Source organism: Dendropsophus ebraccatus, chromosome 5, assembly GCF_027789765.1.
Source record: "Dendropsophus ebraccatus isolate aDenEbr1 chromosome 5, aDenEbr1.pat, whole genome shotgun sequence".
Lineage (NCBI taxonomy): Eukaryota > Metazoa > Chordata > Amphibia > Anura > Hylidae > Dendropsophus > Dendropsophus ebraccatus.
In genome coordinates, this window is record NC_091458.1 from 35,152,010 (window position 1) to 35,164,901 (window position 12,892).

The window sequence follows — 12,892 nt, forward strand, 5'->3', positions numbered from 1 at the left end:
CTTAACTTATATGAGTACAGTTGAAGGTAGAAAAAGGGTTAACTTATGTGTTATAGTGTTGACCAATCACAGGTGCAGGTGCTTCCTGCACTTTCCTACCCATTAAACTTCTACTCTCTCCTATCCGCACACAGCTCCAACAATCAGATTGAGCCTTAAGGTGTGTCTACACGTAACGATTATCATGCGAATTTGCGTGATAACGATCGAATTAGAACGATAATCGTCGTTTGTTGTTCGCAAAAAATTCGCCAATCGTTCTGTGTAAAGAGTCGTCGAGCGACAGTCCGACCGCCCGCAGCCCCGCCCGCAGCCTGGCCGCCCGCTCATCCGCAGCCCCCTGCACTGGCTCGATCGCCACCCCCGCCGCCCCGATCGCCACCCCCGCTGCCACTCCGATCGCAACCCCTCTCCGCCGCTCCGATCGGGCGGTGGCGATCGGGGCGACGCAGGGGGCTGCGGTTGACCGTGGGGCCGGGCTGCGGATGAGCGGGGGACGGTCTGCGAGCGGGGGGCGGGCTGCGGGTGTATGATCGCAAAACGATCGCAAAACGATTTTTCTGTACGATATATCGTACCGTCTAAACGCTGATCGTTATGAAAAACATTTTTTACTCCGACATCGTTAATCGTACGATCGGGCCAATTATCGTTTCGTGTAAACGCATTATTAGTGTCCTCTTTAAAAGGGTGGTTAGTTCCTGGTGGGAAATCTTTTTGTCTTAAAATTCAAATCCTTAAGTCTTTCCTGATATGTTTTATGCCTGACACCCTCCACCATTTTTGGACCCATTCTATTTTACCAATATCTTTTTGTAGGTGACACAGTATTCCAGATGTGATGTCACTAGAGCGCTATACAGCGGGATCAGAATCTCCCTCTTCCTACTGGTTATACCCCTAGCTATACAGCCCAGCCTACCATTATGTATATACAGCCCAGCATACGATTTGCTTTCCCTGCTGCCTGGCTGCCCTGGTGACTCATTTTATGACTGTTAGAAATCTCTACCCCTGAATCCTTCTCTTCTGAAGTCTCTGCTAACACAGAATAGTAAAAGTAGAGTGTATATGAGTGCAAGTGCTGGGTATAAGTGAGTATTTTAGACATAGCATGGGACGCATGATGGCTTAGCCCCGTAAATACTGCTGATACCCAGTAATACCAGTCCTACCCAAGGACTTTATTTATTGGAGATGTAAAGAAAAGACTGTTTTTTAAAGCTAACCCTGTTTTCTGGATGCTGTTACACCTGCATGGCCCCCACCACCCTATACTACCATCAACTCTGCAGTGGACCAGCGAAAGCCCCATGGAAACAGAGAAAACGTGTGGAAACCCCTAGAACCTCTTACTGTTGCACTACAAAGCCCAGCCTCTCTGAAGGTTCCATACTAACTGGCCAAATATACTGCATGTTCAATTCTTTCTCCCTTCAATGAGAAGGAGACATTAAAGGGAAACCCGGTGGTGGGGCCCCTGGTGATGAAACATTTGTCTTTAGGTAATAAATGCCAATTGTGGAAACTGTTAAAGGCCTCCTACACTGGGGAAGCATTTTACAAAATTGCCTAATATTAATAAAAGTCAAAAGTCTCAGTATGAGTGAAAAGTCTCAGGACATGCTTTTATTTCAGAAACTAAAGGGGAAAAGTACATATATGACTATCCCAGCGAGTACTGTGTGAGGGGGCATATCTTTTAGGCTATGCCCGGAACATGTAGCACATCAGATAGACCAGAGAATTGATTGCTACTATCAGATTTGCAATATCTTGTGTAGTTCAAAAGTTGTTGACGCAGAAATTTGCAACAACCACTAAGAACGTTCCCAGTGATGCACAGCTATTTGACATGTTCAATGTGTTGTCCCTGGTGCTGAACACAGAGCTGAAGCAGGACACAAAGCAACTTTCTGTGTTGATAACTTTTGAACTACAAGAGATATAGTAAATCTGACTGCAGCAATAGATTTCTGAGACAATCCTAGTGTTCTTTGATATGCTATATTGGAAAAACTTTGCCCAATACAGCGGTTTTCAAGATGGTGGCCATGTACCGGACAATTTTTGTAAAAATCTCGGCTTTTCACATCCACAATTCACATCCATTACCTATCTACAAATATTTGATAACCTGGGGCCCCTTGCAGTTGCGAAATTAGGGGGGTGCAGGGAGGGTGGCCACTCCTGAGTCCCTAACGGTAGGGGGCCCACTGAAGTCCCAAGCCAGCGTCGGCACTCGGTGGCCGAGGTGCAGATGCTGGCCGAAGACAACAGTGGGCCCTCTGCCTTAGCGGCTAGCCACTTAACTGTATAAACGCCTCAGGAGTACATACAGTTATAGGCTGTGCACTGTGATTGACAAAGTGAGGAGCGCATTGGCATCCTCATGTCTGCGGTGCATGAGGGATCTCACTTGTGCGTCCGAAGTGTGGGAGAGAGCCGACAGGGATGGGAGCTGAAGATTAAAGTGCTGCAGCAGGTACGGAGTAGTTTTTTTTGTTTCTGTTTTTTTTTTGGAGAGGGGGGGATGCCTACTGAGGGGGATGCCTACAGAGAGATGGGAGGGCCATTACCAGTGGGTGTGGTGTCCCACCACCGGTGTTGCTACTTTGAACACCCCTCGCAAAAGCCTGTAACTCAAAAGCAAAGTGGTAATGAAGTCATGTATAAGTTTTGCCACTAGATGTCAGTAGTATGTGTATTTCTGTATGTATGTTGCACAGCTGTAGTGAACTAAGGGTTATTGTTTGTTTATGATCTGCACACCAATGAGAGCGGCTCTTCACTTCTACCTATCTCTATTCTCCTTTCTTCTTGCAATCTCATCTCCACCAGTCACAGGAGCTGTTACACACCCTGTAGGAAGTTTTTACATGGGAAGAGAAAGTGTAGACCCACACTTAATTAGTTCTTATCTGTTTCTCAGAGAAGCAAGACACACAGATCAGGCTTCCCTGCTGAGTTAGCCAGGGACCTGGCTCTGCCAGGTTTACCCTTCGGGACAGACCAGCTGTAGTGTACAGACGCTTATGGAAAACACAGAGACTTTCTTCTTCAAAGCAACACTTCTACCTAAGATGCAGTGCCAATCCACGCCGTAAATATTTCTAAGGCTATGTTCACACAACGTATGCCCCCGGCCGGATGATCTTTCCTGATGCAGAGCTCTTGCAAGCGCTTGCATCAGAGATTCCCATAGCACACAGTGAAGCAAGCGGCCTTGTTCAATTTGTGAACTGACAGGGTTTCCTACGACCACAATTCACCTGCCGAGTTGTGGGGGGGTCCCTTGGGTACTTATCACGGTGGTCCGGAGTGGAGTTGTAACCCACCCGGACTATCAGTACCGCCACCCACATAAAGAGGAGATGACCCAAGGATGTGGTATCTACTATGTAGGTGCGGGTAAAAATAATCATTGTTACCATAAATAAATCTTCTTTACTGAGAAAATACTTTGTACAATAGCTGATAGCAGACGGTAGACGTGATAGAACAGAATCTGTGCTCAGACCCTTTAAGGTAGAAGAGCTGAGAGTTGTAGAGAGGAGTTTGTACTGAGAGTCCAGAAAGTGGAGAGGAGTTTGTACTGAGAGTCCCAACCCATGGTAGAAGTGTGCTCTGCTGGAACTTCAGAAGAAGAAGGAAAAGTAGAATACTAAAGACTTGGAAGTAGAAGTATACTTGTGCCCATGTTTCGACCTTAGCTGTTGTTATACCACCTGTTGCCCTACAGTGTCAGGTGACCCATCCTATGGGGATGACACAAGACCCAAACCATGTTACCTGAGTTCAGCAGAGTGGCCAAGTTTACCTGGTTACACCTGCGCTGCAAGATTACGTAGGCTTCTAGCAACTTTGCTCTATCCGGATCAGTTCCTCTTTTTATCAGGATACTGTCCTGCACTGTTAGAGATGTTCACAGCGTGGGTTGGGGTGATCTCCGACTTGTCTTTTCCTTTAGTGGCTTAACACTGCATAGTGAGTAGAAGTGCTGCTTTCAAGAAACTGGTGTCTGCGTCTTCCATGTGCGTCTATCCACTACCACCAAGCCTTAGGTAAGACTAGGCGTGTACACTTAGGTAAGTGTGGGCGTGTACTTCTCCCCATGTGGCAACTTACTACAGGAGGTGTAATGTCCCCTGTGAGTGGTGGAGAAGAAAGTGCGAAGAAAAAGGAACACAGACATAGGTGAAGAGAAAAGAGGGCTCTCATTGGTGCGCAGATTATAACAAACAATAACCCCTTAGTTACTACAGCTGTGCAATATACAAGTACAGTTACATACAGTAGCAATGTCTAGTGGCAAAAATTAGGTACTACGTCATTACCAGCAACCAATCAGATTCCATCTTTCATTCCTCACAGACTCTTTGAAAAATGTAAAGTGGAATCAGATTGGTTGCTAGGGGCAACTGAGCTAGTTTCACTTTACACCATGTTTGCTAAATCTCCCCCATTTGGTTCTATTAATATGTATTGGTAAGTGAGGCCTACAGAACTATACACAGTATTCCAGATGTGGTCTCACTAGATCTCTATACATCAGGATTACAATCTCCCTCTTCCTACTGGTTATACCTCTAGCTACAGAATACAGTCCAGTATATAATTAGCTTCCACCAATGCCTGGCTGCACTGATGACTCATCAGAAATTACCAATCCTAAATCCTTCTCTTCTGAAGTCTTTTCTAGCACAGAACTGCAAATATAATACTCTAATAGAGAATTCCTATCAAAATTCCTACCAATGGAAACATTGAACTTATGAAAAGGCTTTGAAATAAGTTAAAAAAAAACAGCTTTTAAAATAGCAGCACTGTAAGTATTTTGGAAAGTGTAAAGGATAGCGTTATTTCATCTTGACTGAATTCACTACACGCCTCTTAAGTCTCAATTATCTACAAAATAAAATTGCAAAACTAATTTATGTGACGTACTAGTTATATCCTCTAGATGGCACAAGTATTCTCTTTAGCTGAGCATTGAATAAACTGCTCTGCACTATATAGGGAGAGCAGTTCAGTAGCTGGTTGGTTTCTAGTTTGATTCATTCAAAAATCTGCTTCTTTATCCTATAGGTTCTGACACACATAGAAATTAACATGGGGGACAGAGATCCCTCTAATTTGATAGCACATATGTAATGTCTCCTGTGATTTACCTGACTGAAAAGAGCTATGATGTCACAGAACATTAATCGACATTTGATGAGATGTGAAGTCACATGATCTTACACCAGAGCTGTGAACTACCCAACCAACCCTGTATAATACAGTATACAGGGACCCTATTATATTTGGGGGGGGGGGGTCCTGCTAGCACATGGAGCACACATTGGGGGCAGGGCTGCGGGGGATGGAGATATAGGCGAGGAGGATGAGGATGCTCAGAGATGTCAACGCAGGAAGGGGCCACTCATGACTCATGGGCCCCCAGACAGATGCCTACCCTGCCCAATGAGAAAGACGGCTCTGCATAAAGCTGCTTATATACCTGAAACCCAATTGTGAGGTCACACTGAATTACCTAACTTTAACAAGACTTACAGTACGTTGTCATCGAAACTTACAGCAACTTATCTGACTTGTACGGCAGAGGATGCGCTGTTGACCGTGATTTTGTACATATGTTGTATTCTCACTTGCACTGGTCTGAACACTGTTCTATTTCACTCTTTGCTGTGTTAATTGGATTCCCCCACACCCATCCGTTTCTCCTGCTGACTTACGCTAGTTGTGATTGAAAGTTCCTTCACCGCTCATATTCCCTCTGTCATCTGCATGGCCTGGATGTTAGAGGACTGGTCCAGTCATGCCATGGATCTTCGGACCTCTTCCTTGCTCTTTTTTGCCCCTTTTTTTTGTCACAGGAGCTCACCTGATGGAAACACTCTAGAGATGTCACAGCAGCTCGCCTGATGGAAACACTCTAGTGATGTCACAGGAGCTCGCCTGATGGAAACACTCTAGTGATGTCACAGGAGCTCGCCTGATGGAAACACTCTAGTGATGTCATAGGAGCTCGCCTGATGGAAACACTCTAGTGATGTCACAGGAGCTCGCCTGATGGAAACACTCTAGTGATGTCACAGGAGCTCGCCTGATGGAAACACTCTAGTGATGTCACAGGAGCTCGCCTGATGGAAACACTCTAGTGATGTCACTGGAGCTCACCTGATGGAAACAATCTAGAGATGTCACAGCAGCTCGCCTGATGGAAACAATCTAGAGATGTCACAGCAGCTCGCCTGATGGAAACACTCTAGTGATGTCACAGGAGCTCGCCTGATGGAAACAATCTAGAGATGTCACAGCAGCTCGCCTGATGGAAACAATCTAGAGATGTCACAGCAGCTCGCCTGATGGAAACAGTCTAGTGATGTCACAGGAGCTCGCCTGATGGAAACACTCTAGTGATGTCACAGGAGCTCGCCTAATGGAAACACTCAAGTGACGTTACAGCTAGTGTTGAGGGAACGTCAGAAAAGTGTCATGTCTCGGCCGCATGGCCAAACCCAAATGCTCGGCATTCAATTCCAAGTGTCTGAAGAAATTGGATGTATACATTTTTCAGGACTCCCTCGGACAGCATCAAATTTCTCCAGATACTGGGAGTTGAATGCCGAGCGTTTGGGTTTGGCCATGCAGTCAAGACCAGATACTTTTATGACGTTTGCTAAACACTAGTCATAGCAGCTCACCTAATATTAAAGTAGTTGAGATGTGACAGTGTGGTGTCCCACCACGGGTGTTGCTTATTGTTGCACCCTTCGCAAAAGTCTGTACTCCAAGTAAACTGTGGTAATGAAGCAGTACCTGAGTTTTACCACAAGATGACACTGTTGTATGTAACTGTATTTATGTTTTGCACAGCTGCAGGTAACCAAAGGGTTATGGTTTATTGTGATCTGTACACCAATGAGGACCTTCTCTTCTTCTCTATCTATCTCTGAGCTTCTTTCTTCTATACTTTTCTTCTCCACCACATACAGGGAATATTACACCACCTGTAGGAGGTTGTCACATGGGAAGAGAAAGCATACACCCACTTTAGTTTTGGTTTGGTCATTGAGTAGAGTGGACGCAGTACAAGTTGGTCCCTGTCATAGTCCAGCTGGGCGTAGTCCATAGATTAGACAGAGGTCGATGAAACAACAGGCTCTTATTTTACCTATACTGTTTAGGAGAGGCTGTTGTTTTCCTGCTCTTGACTAGGCCATCACTGTGTGATGTCAGCAGTGGGCGGGGATACAGACGAGGTGTTACAGCTTGACCTCTGTCTCAGAAGAGAAGGGGAGAACAGAGGAGTGGAGAGTAGACCAGGAAATAAGGATCTTCAGCAGCTTCAGGGTGTGAGTCAGGATGTGCTGCAGACAAACGCCCCAATTCATGTAATAGAAACATATTACAAAGTAGCGAGTGGGGATTGAACAGGGTTAAAGGACAACTCCGGCGAGACCCCCCCAAAAAAAAAAAACACAGACACACACAGACACCATACTCACCATCCCTCCGGTGACAATCGCCACTCCATTCGCCCGCCGTCCGCCTCACCGTCACCTGCGTCCGCCGTCCAGCGATGTCTCTTGCTTCCGGGTCCATGAGAGAGAAAAGGCTGCCAGTGCGCTTGCACACCGGCAGCCTTTTCATTGGCTGGAGCGCATCACATGGCTTCCAGCAAGCTCAGCCAATCAGGGCTGAGCAAGCTGGAAGCCATGTGATGCGCTCCAGCCAATGAAAAGGCTGCTGGTGCGCATGTGCACCAGCAGCCTTTTCTCTCCCATTCACTCTCAATGAAGACGCCGAAGAGGAAGAAGACCCGGACCGCCCCCCAGCTCTGATGTCACCCGACACCAGAGAAGAGGACTGTGACGACCGTAATAGGTAATGTATACATTCTTTAACTTCCGGGGTGGGGGGTCGGGGGTCGGAAAGTGGGGGAAGGGGGCCAGACCGGGTATTTAACCACATTACAAAGTTATATAACTTTGTAATGTGTGTTAAATAAGCCAAAAAAAAATTTCGCCGGAGTTGTCCTTTAAATCTTTCTTAACCAGAGTTCCCCTTTAAGTTCCTCTAGTTCCTGGCCACAAATTGCTGATAGAGTGATAGGGAAAAGTTTCAAATGACTAAGGGTATAAACCCACACACCGTATATGCAGCAGATATGCAACAAATACGCAGCAGATTTGTTGGTACAGATTTGATGCTGTGTTCAGTTATTTAGATCTAATCTGCTGCGATTTTGCTGCGAGTTTGCTGCGAGTTTGCTGCGTATCGCAGCAGTAAAGAGAGGCCGGACGAAGACGAAGTTGGAGGGAGGCCGGCATGACAGGGAAACTGTCGGGAAGGGGTTAAAAATAAGGGGGCAGGAGGAAGGAAGAGGGAGGGGGAGTGGGGGCGGTTGAGCAGGGGAGGGGATATAAAACCCCTCCTCTGTTCAACACGTGCAGCCACGAGTGGAGCAGGCAGCAAAGAGTGAGGAGTTAGGCACGAGAAGACCATCAGCTTACAATGTCACTGACGGTGGAGGAGCTGCTGCGGCGGCTGAGAGAAGTGGCGGCGACAGTAGAGGACCGGGCCTGGCTGGACAGCCAGGTACACTCCATCCTAGAGGTCTCGGCTGCGGCTCCTGCTTCGGGCCTCTCCCCCAGGTCGGACGGCCCTGGCATGTCGGGGGAGGCCTCCCCAGAATCGGCGGGCACGTCGGCGGAGCTGTTCCCTGAGGTAGAGTCGCCACCCCCGCCCCCACAGCGACAGCGCAGCTCCCGGCGTGCTCGGCCCCCTGTCCGGTTAAGTCCTGGCTCCCCTCCTCGGGCTCGGCGACGGCGCAGGAGCCCCTCCGGGGACCCTCCAGGCCGGGTTCCCCCTCCTACATCCTCGGGCCGGGGGTCCCGGTCTGAGGGGAATCCGCCAGCGCGGTCGGGCTCAGCGGACCGGGGGAGGAGGAGGTCCGGGGCCCCGGCCCCCCTCCCTGCGGCCAGTCGGCAGTTGGCTCCGGTGTCGGCCGGCTCCCCCGGCGATGTTCCGGTCGGGGTGCCGGGCAGTTTACCTGGTCGCCAGCAGAGGTCACGTGGGGCTTCGCGCCGGTCGCAGCCGGCGGCCGGGCGCAGGAGCGATGACGTCATCAGCGGCGGCCGTCCCAGTACTCCTCTGCGGTCTGCAGTTTCCCGGCCTTCCAGCGGTGCCTCAGCGGGGGGGGCCTGTGGGCTCCTGCCTCTGCCTCCCTTGGCGATCCTGCCTCCAATGAGAGTCCGGTGCCCAGTCGGGGCTTGGTGGCCAGTCCGGGCCCTGCTTCCGTGGCGGTCCCTCAGCGTCTGGATCTGGACCCTCCGGCTGTCGGGCCCACAGCTCCCGGGCAGCCTGGTGAGTTGTTCTCTGTTTTGTCTTCTGTGTCTGGGCTCAGTGGGGTGGCCAGGGGGGTCGGGGGTGAAAGGGGTTTCAGTGGTCAGGCAGGGGGTGTTGGGGGGCACGGAGTAGGCCCGGGGGCCGGCTGGCAGGAGTTCTTGGAGGGTTTGCGGCAGTTGGTGGCGGGGGGTACAGCTGGTGTGGGGACGGCTCCGTCCCCGGTGGCGGCCTGGGTTGGCGCGGCGCCCGCAGCGCCAGGGGCGGCAGGGGCTGGTGCTAGTAGAGTTGCGGCTGCGGTGCAGACAGAGAAGGATAAAGAGGTGGACTGGGTGCGGCTGGATGATAGGGCGCGAGGGGAGGTTTATGTCTGTTTTGAGGGGCCTTTAGGGGCGCATTTAAAACAGGAGGTTCGGGAACGGATTTGGCGGGACGAGTATGTGGAGATTTTCTCCCTGCTCCCGCTTGAGAAGTTCAACTTGGACAAAGGGAAGCGATTCGAGCTCAAGAAGGAGGAGGAGGAGAAGCGCCGGTGGCGCCTCATCCCCCAAACGTTTTCGAATTGGCTGCAGGCGTTTGCCATTTTGGCCAGTGTCATAGGCGAAAAGGCGCCCGATAATTGCTCGGGCCTTTTTTGTTACATGGATTCTATCGGGGAGGCATACCGGGTCTATGGCGGACAGTCGTGGCTCCGGTATGACGAGCAGTTTCGGCAACGGAAGGCGGTTCGTCCCACCATAAAGTGGGATCAGAAGGACATTGGGCTATGGCTGCGGGTCATGGGGCCAGCCAGGCTTGGCCAGTCCTTTCCAGGTGGGGCCGGGTCTTCCGGCCAGTCCTTTTCCGCAGGTCAAGGCTCTCACGTTGGGGGGGGCAAGGCCGGGTTGTGTTGGCAGTTCAACGACGGCCAATGTAAATACGGGACGGCCTGCAAATTCAAGCACGCGTGCGGGTCTTGCGGGGGCACCTCTCACGGAACGGCTCGGTGCTATAGGAAGGGTAAGAGTCGGGGAGCAGGTGGTTTTGGCTCGGGGGGAGACGCCGGTGAAGGTGGGCGCGATGCGCCCCTTTCTAGAACGTTACCCGGACAGGGCCAAGGCGGCTCTGCTCACTGAGGGTTTCACCACAGGTTTTGTCATCCCCTCCCCTCCCTATGTGGTCCCCTTTTCGCTCCGTAACCTCCGGTCGGCTTATCAGTTCCCCGGCGTGGTGTCGGAGAAGTTGGCCAAGGAGGTAGCTCTGGGCAGGATGGCTGGGCCTTTTTCTGCTTCTCCCCTCCCGGATTTGGTTGTGTCACCGTTGGGGGTTGTCCCCAAGAAAGAGCCGAATAAGTTTCGGCTCATTCATCACCTGTCGCATCCGCAGGGTCTATCTGTCAACGCCGGCATAGATCCGGATCTGTGTTCGGTCGTTTACACCTCATTTGATGCGGCGGTGGCTTGGGTGCAGTCGTATGGGATGGGTGCTTTGATGGCAAAGACGGACATTGAATCCGCTTTTCGCCTTCTCCCCGTCCGCCCGGAAAGCATGAGGCTGCTGGGTTGCCACTGGGAGGGCTCGTTCTTTATTGACCGGTGCCTTCCGATGGGGTGCTCTCTATCATGTGCCTATTTCGAGGCTTTTAGCTCTTTCTTGGAGTGGGCGATTCGGGACTTGGCGGGCGTAAGCTCAGTTATTCATTATCTCGATGATTTCCTGTTCTTGGGTCCGCCCGGGTCGCACATTTGCCGTACCTTGTTGGGAACCATGGAGTGGCTTTCGGGCCATTTTGGGGTTCCATTGGCGCTGGACAAAACGGAGGGGCCGGCGACTGTTCTCAAGTTTCTTGGAATCACGATTGATTCCGTCCGGATGGAGTGCAGGTTGCCTGAGGACAAGCTGGTGGCGCTTAAATGGGAGGTGGACAGGGCTCGGGGGGCAAAAAAGATCCAGTTGCAGGCTCTCCAGTCGTTGCTTGGAAAATTGAATTTTGCCTGTAGAATAATGCCCATGGGGAGGGTGTTTTGCAGGCGTTTGGCGGGGGCAACGGCGGGGGTTCGTTCGCCTCGGCACTTCGTCAGGCTGACAAGCGACCTGAGGGAGGATCTGGCGGTGTGGGCCTCCTTTTTGGAGACCTACAACGGGAGATCGTTGGTCATGGCGCCCGTGGTGGACAGCTTCGACTGGGAGCTCTATACGGATGCGGCGGGGAGTGTCGGTTACGGGGCCTATTGCCAGGGACAGTGGTGCGCGGGGGAATGGCCACGGGCGTGGCACGAGTCGGGGTTGGTGCGGAATCTGGCTCTTCTGGAGTTGTTCCCCATAGTGGTGGCGGTGGTGGTTTGGGGGGACAAGTTTCGGGACAGAAAGGTACGCATTCATTGCGACAATATGGCAGTGGTCTCGGCGATTAATTCAGGTTCGGCTTCTTCTCCCCCGGTGGTGCGGCTGCTTCGGCATTTGGTGCTGCGCTGTTTAGCTCTCAATTCGTGGGTGGTGGCGGTTCATGTGCCGGGAATCAATAACTCAGTGGCCGATTCTCTTTCTCGCCAGGAGTGGGAGCGTTTCCGGTCGTTGGTTCCAGAGGCCGCCGCGGAGGGGATCGCCTGCCCGGAGCATCTTTGGCGGTTGGTTTGAGGTCGGCGGGGGAGCTGGTGCGAGCTTCTCTGGCTAGGAACACATGGTCGGCTTATTCGGCAGCGTGGGAGGAGTGGACGGAGTGGGAGAGAGGATGGGGTGTAGTGCAGACGGATGGAGACCGGGTGCTGGCAGTGCTGGCCTGGTTGGGTTGTGCTTCAGCGGCGGGCTGGTCAGTGTCGCGGGTGAATCGCATGGTGGCGGCTCTGGCTTTCGGTTTCAAGTTGAGGGGGCATCAAGATCCTACGAAGGATTTTATGGTCCGTCAGGCCCTGAAGGGGTTCAGGAGGGGTAAGGCGCGGCCTGATACGAGGAGGCCGGTGTCGTTTCGATTGTTGGAACGTTTGGGCGATGCTTTGGTCGGTTTATGTAGCTCAGAGTTGGAAGTGGCGCTGTTTAGGTTGGCATATTCGTGGGCGTTTTTTGGGGCCTTGAGGGTAGGGGAGCTGGTGTCCCCGTCGGCCAAGCGGGCCGGGGGTTTGCTGCGGGAAGATGTAAGACAGGAGCCAGGTGGGGTGGTTTTTCGCTTGCGCCGGTCCAAGACGGATCAGGAGGGTAGGGGGCGAGATGTGCAGTTGAAGGAGGTCCGAGGGGCAGTGATGTGCCCGGTGCTGTGTCTGGAGCGTTTCTTGGTGTTCAGGGGGACTCAGGCGGGCCCGCTACTGCGGCATGGTGATGGGTCGTTTTTGTCGCGGTACCAGTTCACGGCGATTTTTCGCCGTGGATTGGAGGCCCTGGGGGTGGATAGCTCGGCTTTTGCGCCGCATTCGTTCCGAATCGGGGCGGCCACGGAGGCGGCTGGTAGGGGCTTGGGGGCAGAGGCGGTGCAGCGCATAGGGCGCTGGAAGTCGGGGCGCTATCGGTCCTATGTTCGGCCTCACTTGGTGTAAGGCGGTCGGGTAAGAACTGGGGGGGGGGGGGC